Raw genomic sequence first — 13,006 nt, forward strand, 5'->3', positions numbered from 1 at the left:
GCAGCAAAGCATGCAGTACAAATGTTGTAAATGGGTCCCTATAGTAAGAGGACACATTCACATGTTGAAGTGAATATATGTTTTTAGCTGCCATGATGGGGTGCCATTCACAATAGATGGCAATGCATGTAGCAAGCGTTACTGTGCACTGCAGAAATGCACATGTTAAAGGCGTGTATTAGTGTGCATGGGCCCTTATAGGAAGTGAGCTGTGTTAAAGTTAGGTATTTTTAGTTCACTATAATGCCGCTATAGGGTTCTACCAGCACACTTCCTGTACACTTGGTGTACACATGCTCCTACTTGTCAGTGCCTTTGTCTGCTCCCTGCAGCTAATTCTCTGTTACTCAATCTGAGGCCTATTTTTACATATAGATGACCTCTGACAGAATGTTAGAATGTAAGGGTCAGGGGGCTGCATGTCACAGCACCAGAGGGGGAGGACATCCATGTTAACTGATATCACCATAGAGAACACAGCTGCTTCATATACTGAGGCAACATGACAAGGGATCAGAGAGTTCTCTTAAAGGGATTGTAAAGACAGAAGGTTTTTTTTTATCTTAATGTATTCTAGCCATTAACCGCTTCAGCCGAGGAAGATTTTAACCCCTTCCTGACCAGAGCACTTTTTGCGATTCGGCACTGTGTCGTTTTAACTGACAATTGCGCGGTCGTGCAACGTTGTACCCAAACAAAATTGACGTCCTTTTTTCCCACAAATAAAGCTTTCTTTTGGTGGTATTTGATCACCTCTGCGGTTTTTATTTTTTGCACTATAAACAAAAAAAGAGCGACAATTTTGAAATAACACAATATTTTTTACTTTTTGCTATATTAAATATCCCAGCGATCTGCGATTTTTATCGTGACTGAGACATTATGGCGGACACATCGGACACTTTTGACACTATTTTGGGACCATTGTCATTTATACAGCAATCAGTGCTATAAAAATGCACTGATTACTGTGTAAATGACACTGGCAGGGAAGGAGTTAAACACTAGGGGGCGATGAAGGGGTTAAGTGTGTCCTAGGGAGTGATTCTATCTGTGGGGGGGATGGGCTTCAAGTCACATGACAGCCATCACTGCTCACGATGACAGGGAGCAGTGATCTCTGTCATGTCACAAGGCAGAACGGGGAAATGCCTTGTTTACATAGCCACCTGGCTCCTGGGATGAGACCTCCTGTGTCTTCTGGCTTCTGGTTGGGGCACACCTGTCCCCTGGCTGAGATCTTCTGGCTCCTGGCTGGGGCACACCTGACCCTTGACTGAGACCTCCTGTCTCTAATCTGGGAGCCCTGAGCTATGCCCAAGCCTTCATTATGAGGGGAGTATGCACCTGGATGCACACCCTGCTAGTCTTTGGCCAAAGCATGGACACTAGGTTGTAGACCGCTTCCCACCCAAGGAACTTCAAAGTCTCCAAGATCCAGACCCTGATCCGGGAATTACAAAATCCAGAGAAAGATAAATAAACTCCTTTCTTACGCATTCTGCCTATAACCCTGTGTCACTTTCTCCTCCATTTTCACAGTGGCAAGGCCTCGCACTGTCACAATGTATAAATTATCAAAAGAAAGCTTGGGACTAGGCACACTTTTACTTGGCATAGTTTTATTATACATCAAATATAACCCCCTCTTGGAGACATTAAATCAATCTATACAACAGATATCACATAGTGTGACCCTATGTGTAAAAGAGTCCTTACCAATGCGTTTCACACCTCCGGTTCTTCTGGATAAGGTCCGTACACAGTATAGAATTATTAAATCAATTCCAGAGTATAGGTTATTTATCCAGATTCACACTTTACTAAACCCTGAAGGGCACTACTGGTCCAACTGGTTAAAAAAGTGATGAAGAAAATGGAGTCCTTGTTGTGGTCAAGGAATCAGAGACTACACGCCAGAATGAAATTCCATGAGTGGTGCACCAGAGATATCTTTTCAGAAGCGCACCCACCTTCACAAGCAATCAGATTGGTCTCACAGTCGCAAGGATCTCCAAACTGGGAAAGGGTCTTTCAGATCACCAGATCTAGTGTCCCCATTGGAAGATTTCCTCTCTATTACTGTTCTGATGACTCCTCAAAATTTGGGATTTTCTTTTACTTTTGGTGATAAATGGTCACCAGGACAAGAAGCAAGGTGTATCTTCCTAACAGCGGCACATGCTGCAATAAAAACCTGACAGGTATTCCAATCCCTCTCTACTCTATAAAGAACTAACAAAAAAGTTTAGTTATACTTTAAAGGATATCTAAAGGTTCTTTTTTTTTTATTAATTTTTTATAAAAAATGTTAAAACAAACATGTCATACTTACCTCCTCTATGCAGTTAGTTTTGCACAGAATGGCCCCTGATCCTCCTTTTCTGGGGTCCCTCAGCGGCGCCCCTGGCTCCTCCTCTTCTGGAGTGCCCCGTTGGAGAGCCACTCTCCCTCGGGGTGTAGCGTCACATATGGCGACCCATCACAATTCTCTACCCGCTGGAGTGCGCATGCGCGACACCGCCATATGCGTTCCAACACTTTTACGACAAAACTCCACACCTAAGTCCAGCTTCAAGTGGACATAGAGTTAGATTACAATTATACCGAGCGAAGCGAGGCCGTGGAGTTTTGACGTAAAAGTGTTGGAACGCATATGGAGGCGTCGCGCATGCACACTCCAGCGGGTGGCGAAATGTGATGGGTCGCCATATGTGACGCTACAGGCGCTCCCGTGTCCTGCTGCTGTGTCTATTGACACAGACAGCAGGACTCGGCCCCGCCCCCGCATCATTGGATTTAATTGACAGCAGCAGGAGCCAATGGCTGCGCTGCTATCAATCTATCCAATCAGGATCCGAGACACCGGCTGGAGCTGGTGTGCTCGTCCCCGTCGCTTGAAAGACCGGGTTCAGGTAAGTAAAAGGGGGGCAGCTGCATCAAAGGAGATTTTTCACCTTAATGCACAGAATGAGGGTTTACAACCCCTTTAATTCGCAGATTACTCTTTAGATTTTCCTGTTAAGTTAAACAGTTTCAGCCTTCAATATTGTTTAGTGAAAAATATAATTTTTGTATGTGTACTTGTAAAGGAAATAGCTATTACAATACTGTATTAAAGCCAGTGTGTATTTAAAGATATAGAACATTATCGTCAATGCAAGTGACTTTACCAAAAAAAAAAAGTTTGAATCAAGAAAATAGTCTAATTTATTGTTTTAAATACACATTTAACAGACCAAAAGGAAGCAAATAAAGGAAGGTAAAGGATAACTAAATGCAAAACATTTTTTCAATTTTGGATACAATGGAAAGGGATTACAACCCCAGTCAAGATTTTACTGCTGTCTGTGTCCCTGTTAGGGAGATTCACCCTCTCTTGTCCTGATGACCATTATCATCAAGAGTGAAAGTGAAAGAAAATTCCAAATTTTGGGTTGTCACCAGAACCTAGAGGGGAATCTTTCCAATGGGGACTGTTCTGACAAAATGAGCAACCTGGAAGAATTTACAACCTGCGTCACTCCCTGTGACGTGTAATCGGCTGGAGCTCCAAACCGGGCGTACTGCGCAGGCGCAACGTGTCATACATCCCTTCACTGGCTGACGTCAGTGTACCGAGGAATTTGCTTGACAAAATGCACGACCGACGCATGCGCACGGCCATCTTGCTCCACCTTACACTCGACCTCAGCACATCTACGGTAAGCAGGCGGGGCAGCAGACATGTTGCTACACCAAACGCTCTTTTGAATTAGCAAACTCATTTCAGCAATCGAGTGAGCTTATCTAAATAAATATATATTGATGTAGATAAGCTCACTCGATTTCTGAAATTAGTTTGCTAATTAAAAACGGGCTTTGGTGTAGCAAGATTTCCGCTGCCCCGCCTGCTAACTGTAGGTGTGTTCACATCGAGTGTAAGGTATAGCAAGATGGCTTTAAGAACGTAAATTTCCTAAGTCTTAGTTGATTTCCACTGTGCAGATGCGCAGTAGTCGGTCGAGCATTTTGTCGGGCAAATTCCTCGGTGCACTGACGTCAGCCAGTGAAGGGATGTATGACCCCAGGGGCGGACTGACCATTCAGGCACTCGGGCACTGCCCGAGGGCCCCATGCCACTACGGGGCCCCATCAGGGTTGCCAGCCCCAATAAAACTAGGGACAGTATTTAAAAATCTGTGTTTTTTTTTTAAATCCCAAGATTATAGCTGCCCCACCTCTCCAGTACCTTTTCAGTGTGTGTACCCTGTTTCCCCGAAAATAAGACCTAGCGTGATTGTCGGCGATGGCTGCAATATAAGCCCTACCCCCCAAATAAGCCCTAGTTAAAGTCCTTGTAGGTCTTATTTTCAGGGTAGGGCTTATTTTCGGGGAAACAGGGTAGGGCTCATTTGGGGGGGTAGGGCTTATATTGCAGCCATCGCCGACAATCACGCTAGGTTTTATTTTCAGGGAAACCGGGTATGTGTATTCTGTGTGTGTATACTGTGTGTGTATACTGTGGGGCCCCATAGTCTCCTATTGCCTGGGGGGCCCCATAATCTCCTATTGCCTGGGGGGCCCCATAATCTCCTATTGCCTGGGGGGCCCCATAATCTCCTATTGCCTGGGGGGCCCCATAATCTCCTATTGCCCGGGGGCCCCATAATCTTCTCCTATTGCCCAGGGGCCCCATAATCTTCTCCTATTGCCCAGGGGCCCCATAATCTTCTCCTACTGCCCGGGGGCCCCATAATCTCCTATTGCCCGGGGGCCCCATGAGTTGTCAGTCCGCCCCTGTATGACACATTACGCCTGCGCAGTGCGCGTGGTGGAGCTCCATCTGATTCCACATCATAGGAAGTGACGAGGGTTGCACATTCTGCCAGGTTGGTCATTTTGTCGCAACACCGGGGCACTTGTTTGGGTGACCCTGGTGATAACCATTTTGGGGGGGTTTCTACTTACCTCCTGTTGGTTATGTCTATGGGACAGGAAGTGAAGGGAAACCTACCCAATGTGACATAGATGGCTAAAAAAGACAACAGAGGTTATAACCTTCTCTTATTCTATCCAAAAACATTTTGCCTTTAGTTCTACTTTAATTGTTAAGGTTTACATACACTTTAAATGAGAATTCAGCCTTTAGTAAAAAATAATAACTTGACCCATTTTGCCTAATGCCCTGTACACACGATCGGACATTCCGACAACAAAATCCATCGGATTTTTTCTGACGGATGTTGGCTCAAACTTGTCTTGCATACACACGGTCACACAAAGTTGGTCGGAAATTCCGAACGTCAAGAACGCGGTGACGTACAACACGTATGACAAGCTGAGAAAAATGAAGTTCAATAGCCAGTGCGGCTCTTCTGCTTGATTCTGAGCATGCGTGGAACTTTGTGCGCCAGAATTGTCTACACACGATCAGAATTTACGCGAACGGATTTTGTTGTCGGAAAATTTTAGATCCAGCTCTCAAACTTTGACGGAAATTCCGGTGGAAAAAGTCTGATGGAGCCTACACACGGTCGGAATTTCCAACAACAAGCTCCGATCACACGTTTTCCGTCAAAGTCCGATCGTGTGTACAGGGCATAAGACTCCTTTCACACATCAGTTCAGTCACATTTTTTCCAAGAAATAACAGATGAAGTTTACATCAGTTTTTCATACATTTTTCATCCATTTTTACATCATTTTTTTACATCCATCAGCTAGAGTCCTTAACCACTTGAGTCCCGGAGCCATTTTTTCATGCAAAACCGGACCGTTTTTCTGTTTACATTCGTTTTTTTGTCCGATCCATTTTTTTTAAATGAAGAAATATAGGACTTGAATCCGTTCCAAAAAATGGATGTTTACAGAAGCAGATGTAAACCGGTGTAAATATGAAATTATATATATATATATATATATATATATATATATATTATGCTTTGAAGTAAAAAGATTAACATGTGTATATGCTGACATCTCACCAAAGCCCACCAAAAAATATAAAAAAATGTAAATAAATTCAAAAAAATTAAAAAGTGTAAAAAAAATAAAAAACTACTGACACCACTCTCCCCTGCCCTACTAACACTGTCCACTGCCCCAACCCCCTCCCCCCTAAAAAGCATTGTGAAAAAAAATTAAGAAACAAATTAAATTGCACTCTATCCAAAACTAAAAAAGAGAAGGTTTAAGTTAGACATAAATTAGTTGATGAGGATGGGAAGGAGGGGGAGTGATCTGCGCTGTTCTTTCTGTAATGTAGATGTCGTATTTTGGAAGTGTCAGGTTTAGGGCCTACTTTTTGTATCTCCATTCTGTTTGCCCGTTACCATGGTAGCTAATGCAGGCCAGCCTGACAGGCTCAACTACCATTCAGTTCCTTTACCAAAAATTTCCACCACCTTACAGCAACCATAGAAAAGAGGGGAGGAGCTGACCAAGGAGCTGACCCACAAGCTGTCGTGGTTCACAAAATTTCTTAAAAACCTGTACTGCTTAACTACCTATTGATTGAGTGATTGTCAACGTGCAAGGTAATGGGGGGCCTTAATGTCTCCAAAGGGCCAAATGTATTATTTATTTAATGTAATGCTACAGAAAACTGTCACAGACTGAAGACTTGATGGAGGAAATGGACAGAGATTGTTCTACAGAATGGCTGGAGACTGAAGTCATGCTGTAGAAGACAATCAGAGATTAGGGACATGTTGCATTACTACTAGACTTTACTAGTACTAAGGGACCTTTTACAAATCAATCCTCCCTCTACAGTACTAACTGCTGGGGCCCAAGGGCCGCACTTCAAACATCAAAGGGCCGCATTTGACCCTCAGGCTCCTATAGCTTTACAATCCAGAAATGTTCCCAGTGTACCCAATAAGCCATTTCAACCCTTGCTGCACACCAGGGGCATTGCTAGGTGGCAAAAAGACCAGGGGCTTCAGCCCGAAGTCCAAAGCCGGACCCGGGGGGGGGGGGGCGCATGTGTACACGTGATGCAGGCCTTTTTTTTTTTGGCTGGGCCGTGACCTACCTGACCTACATACACTGACGGTAGTGAACACTGACCTACCTACACTGACATTTACATTCACTGACCTACCTGCACTGACCGCAGTGACCTACCTACACTGACCGCAGTGACCTACCTACACTGACCGCAGTGACCTACCTACACTGACATTTACCTACACTGACATTTACCTACACTGACCTACCTACACTGACATTTACATTCACTGACCTACCTACACTGACCGTAGTGACCTACCTACACTGACATTTACCTACACTGACATTTACCTACACTGACATTTACCTACACTGACCTACCTACACTGACATTTACATACACTGACATTTACCTACACTGACCGTAGTGACCTACCTACACTGACATTTACATACACTGACATTTACCTACACTGACCTACATACACTGACCTGCCTGACCCACATACACTGTCTGACCTACCTCAGCTCAGCCGTGGTGTGCGGTGTCACAGCAGCCAGGCAGTCAGACAGTCAGAGGAGGAGGAGCCAAGGAGGAGAGGAGAGCGGGCCGCCCGAGCGCTGAGCGGGGATCTTACAGTGGCGCGGCGGCCGCATTGTAATTCCCGCCTTCTGGAGCCTGCAGCGCCTATGATGGACGTCACGCGTCCCGTGGTCCCAGCATTGGATCAGGGGGACGTCCATCATAGGCGTTGCAGGCTCCAGAAGGCGGGACCTGCTACGGCACTCGGCGAAACTCGGCCAAATTCGGCGGCGCTCGGGATCAGATCGGTCCTGGCGCTCGCCGCTCGGGGCTTGTAATGAAGAGCTGCATGCCTGAGGCTCGGGGCTTTTCAGGGGCACATTCGGGGCTTCAGCCACGTCTAGCCACCCCCTCCCGACGCCCCTGCTGCACACCAAAGGAAGGCCTCAAGGTTTTTGATTTGGAGTGCCGGACCCGTTCCCCCTTAAAAGGGTAAGTTCATCTTTACAAAAAAAAAATGCCTATGCAGTGTTTGTAGATAAAAACAAACCATCCAGCAGTGACTAAAGATGAATAATATTCTTGCTACAGGTGTAGGCCATTTACATCAATCATAAAGCCCGACTGAAAGACTCCCCGGACGTTGCTAGGCTGTTGCTAAGTGAGCCCTACTTGTTACTGGTCACATCCACCATCACAGGCGTGAGCTCTTTCTCTGATTCAGCCCCAGTTCACACCGGTCCAAACAGGTCCAAATTGCATAAGTCGCACCGTATTTTTGGCAATTGAACTGTTCAAATCATGCAACACTTACTTTGCGGTGCCGCACCAATTTTACCCTCTTGGCACCGGTGCCTCCCAGGCACTTTAAGAGGTTTAGGATGCCTGGAGACGGCGTGTGGTTTATGATCATGTGACCACCGTGATTGGTTGTCACACGATTCCGTTAGCCACCAGTAACAATGCCGGGAGCGCGCAGGGCATGCTCTCGGCACAGCTGTACTTACACTAATTCATGCAAATATGCAGCCGCTCAGCACCAAGGCCCACCCAACGAGCGGCTGCCTATTTGCGTGTGGCTGGCGCTTAGGGGTTAAAAAAAGTTCCTGCAATATTTTCTGTGCAAGGTTCCACTTGCTTAGACATCTGTGCATAAAGTCCCACAGATGTCAGCCAAGTAGTACCTGAAGTCGCACTGACCTGCGGCTTTGACATTGTACGATTTAAAGTGAAGTTGCACGTTTTCAAAGCAGCATTCAGTGTGACCAGGGGCTTAAAGCCCCTCAAGTGCTCTTTCTCTCCCCTGATGCAGTAGTTCTGAGCTCAGCATTTGAGAGCTCACTCCTGTGATGGTGAGCAGTAATGACTAGGCCTCACTTAGCAACGTCCTAGGAGTACTTAACAACGTCCTAGGAGTATTCTAGTTAGGCTTCATGAGGTACTGTATGTAAATGGCTTACACCTATAGAAAGGGTATTATGCAACTTTAGTCAAAGCTGCACAGTTTGTTTTTATCTACAGACTCCCCTTATCTGCATAGGCAGTTTTTTGGCATAGGTGAACTTAGCCTTTAATACCACAACTCTATGACATGATCGCTGCGCAAATACCATGTGACATAAAAAATTGCAATGATCCCCATTTCATTCCCCAGAGTGTCTGATAAAGAGAAACAAAAAATGTATATATATATATATATATATATATATATATATATATATATATATATATATGTGTGTGTGTGTGTGTGTGTGTGTGTGTATATATAATTATAATTATAATGTTTGGGGGTTATAAGAAATTTTCTAGCAAAAAATACTGATTTAGACTTGTAAACAAAAAGGTGCCAGAAAATGCTATGTCTTTTAATTGTGGTTTGTGGTTTTAATCTGCCCAACAACAAATTGACCCCAAAAAAAGCATGAAAACGCATTGAAATTACATGTACAAAAAATGCAAAAACAGATAAAAAGCAAACTGTATAGGTGTGAACCAGGCCTAATGTCAGATTGCAAGGTGAAACTACTTTTAGAAGGGTATACATAGGAGATTTTCTGGCAGGTAATAGCAGGCACCTTGTGGTGTCTGCAATGATTTATGATGGCAGATAAGTTCAATTTAATGTTATTTACTTGAGCTGACTTCTTTCTTTTTGATCTGTCTAGATGTTCCTCCATCAGTCTATGAAGTGGCCATCGCCACCGGCCTTCTTTTCTAAATTCCTTCGTTCTTCAAAAGGTACTCCATCACCAGAAAGCTCACCACAAAAACCTAGACAATGGACCTTCCCAGTAATACCCCTGCCAAGTATATCCACTCTGCAGTCATACCTTCCATCACTGAGGAACCGCGACAAGACAAAGCCAAATATCCATTCAAACATTGAGAGTGAACATTTTCAGATCTGCATCAACCTGGTCCACCATATCATAGATGTATGCGCATCTGGCTGTCTCTGGCTCTTTTCTCCTGTTTTTCGGATAACGTTGGATGTTTTCGGAATCCAAGGAGCCCTTCAGCTGTGGATCCATGGACTGGCTGTCTTCTTGGCCACAACGTATGGCATGTATCTCCTCCTCTGGCTGGCCCAAGAGTACATCTTTCAACTGACGTCACTTTATGTGATTTTACAAACACTGGTCTTAATTGTTAGCCTCAGGGTAGAACGGGAGGATGAAAAGGGGAAAGAAGAAGCCATTGAAAGTGAGCAGAAGGAAGAAGATGTTGAAGAAGAAATTCAGTATGGAGAGGATAGGTGGGCTGGAGGAAGTGAAGATGAAGGCAACTCGCAGGATGAGTGGGAGAGCGAGGGGGAAGAGGAAGTTGGACATGCTTGAGTAGATTGGAAAGCAGCAAACTTTGTCTGTTATATTGGACACCACAATGCCTTAAGTACTTTAAAGATTGAAGGAAATATTGTGAAAAAGTACAAACTGACATACTACAATGTGATTTCTTCAGCAGAGCCAAAGTAGGGAAAACGGAAATGTTGGATCTCCCATAAAAAAAAAAAAGTTGAAGTTCTACTAATTCGTTTTATTTGAAGGGAACCTGTCAAGACCGAAATATGGAAGCTGCCATTGCTAACTTGATGGAAAACTGTCATTCTACTCCTTGTGTCTCTTATTGCAGCCAATGAAGTCCTATTTTATTAAATATGAACTGGTCAGCATTTAAAAAAATATCCCCTCTGGATAGTAAGGGTTAAAGGGTTAGTTCACATTTACAATAAAATTGCCAAGACAATCCTGTGTCCCCGGGCATTCAAAAACACGGCTCAGGTTTTAAAGAAGCAGCTTTTTAATGTTATACCTGTAGACCGTATGCTGGCTCTCCCAAGCCTGTCTAAAAAACTCCTAGGTAAGGACCACCTTCCCCCACGCACACACTGCTGATCTGAATCACGGCTGTGACAGAGGGAGGCATAGGCACACTGGGCACGTTCGGGTTTTGTATGGGCCAGAGAGTTAATTCCAGCTACACTGAGGTGCATACCTAACATCTGGCCCGTCCTGTCTAGATGGGTCTGGGGGGGTCAGACGCAAACCTAGAAGTTTTCCAAACAGGCTTGAGAGAGGACGTGCATGGCCTTCAAGTATGTCATTGGAAAATTGCTTCTTTTTTAAAAAAACTTTAGCATTTTTTTTTTTTAATGTAATGGGTCCAGGGTGAAGATGGGGAACTGCACCTCAGTTCAGACCTTCTTCTCAGCACAGGGCCTAGCAGGAATAAAGATGGCTTCTCCTTCCTCCCATCTCGGGACATGTAACATGACAAGGGGAGATGGGAAGAAGAGCAGTCCGCCCTCCCTCCCCCCCCAGTGGCTCCTTGCTGGGATAGAGGTGTGTTCTCAATTGCAGCCTGCTCTCTTCTGCCCACAGTAGGCTGCTATTGGAGGTAGAAGAGAGCAGAATCCTCCCTCCAGTAGCTATTGAGGCCCCCGCTCCCTCTGACAGGAGTGACACTGCAGCCATGACTGCCAGTTAGGCACCAGAGAATGGACTGGCCAAAGCATCCAGTGTGCCCCCTAATCCATATATCAACACTGCACCCAGGGCACATATCCCCTTCTGCCCCTCTCCCCCCTTGTCCTAGCCCTGCTGCTTATAATTTTACTGTAAAGGTGAAATAAGGGGCGCATGCCTTGTGTCTGCCCTGTGCTGTCTAAGTAGGCCTGAGGAAAGGGGGGTTCAGTTGCCTACCTAGGAGTTTTTCAAACGGGCTTGGGAGAAGCCATGCATGACTTTCAGGAAAGAAATTTAAAAAGTGCTTCTTTTTCAATACCTGAGCAGTGTTTTTAATGCAGTGGGGATGCTGGAATGCATGGGCAATTTTATTGTAAAGGTGATCTGACCTTTTAATTGATTGTTGAGTCTAGTGGGGTGTAAAGCAGAAGAATACTTTCCTTTTACTTTGCCCCTGCAGGCTTTTCCCCACCGGTTCCAAGATGGACTACTGGTCCTCCGTAGTTGCTCCCCTTTTCCAGTCTTACACCTCAAAACTAACGTCTTAAAGATTTCACCTTTACCAGAAAACTGCCAACGCATGTAAGGGGGCGCCTGTAGATAAAAACAAACTGTGCAGCTTTGACCAAAGTTAAATAGTGCCTTTGCTATAGATGTAGGCCATTTATGTACATCCTGAAGCTTGTCCCAAAAACTCCCAGAGATGGCATCATCCCATTCTATCTTGTTGCTAGGACATTGCTATGACACTCCCAGCCATTATTGCTCATCCCCACCATCACCAGAGAGAGCTCTCAAATCCTTGCACGTGCGTGGTCCACTATCTCATTGCTGAGCTCAAAGCTACTGCAACAAGGAAGAGAGCGCATGCAAAGGAGTTTGAATCAGCTGGGACTATCTTAGCAACGTCCTAGCAACAAGGTAGGACAGGATGATGCCAACTCTGGGAGTTTTTCAGAAAGGCTTTGGGAGGTACGTAAATAGCCAACACCTATAGATAGCAAGGGCATTATTTAACTTTGGTCGAAGCTGCACACTTTGTTTTTATCTACAATAACCCCTGCATAGACAGTTTTTTGGTAAAGGTGATCTAACCCCTTAACCCTTTCTCTGTAGGGGGGAAGTTCACCAAAAAGCTTTTTGTTAGGGTTGACTGGAGTTCAGCTTTAAATAAAACCAATATGTTGTATTAATATTATTATTTTAGTTGTTGGAGGAAGTTTATATGACTTAATTTGGCTGCTCCCCTCAGATTATAGGGGTGGTCTGATTCGAGAGGAGTACACTGGGATGCAATAATTTATATTATTATTAATATTTCTAAGTATTTCTATAGATATTTTTAGGTTTTCCTGTGGAATGAGCAAAACACTGTTCAAGTTTTCAGCAGTAACATACTAATATCACATGGACCAGAATGCATTGCAGTTCTAAACTGACATGAAATGTTTTTAAGAATAATGGGGATTACCTTGGAAACTAACATTTTTGGTGGAACCTATTCAACATAAAATAGTTCCCGTTGTTCTCGAAGACAGGTCAACACAAGAGGGACCACAAAGTTCAAAGTGAAAATCCAGAA

The sequence above is a fragment of the Aquarana catesbeiana genome, linkage group LG09 (assembly GCF_042186555.1).
Source record: "Aquarana catesbeiana isolate 2022-GZ linkage group LG09, ASM4218655v1, whole genome shotgun sequence".
Classification (NCBI taxonomy): domain Eukaryota; kingdom Metazoa; phylum Chordata; class Amphibia; order Anura; family Ranidae; genus Aquarana; species Aquarana catesbeiana.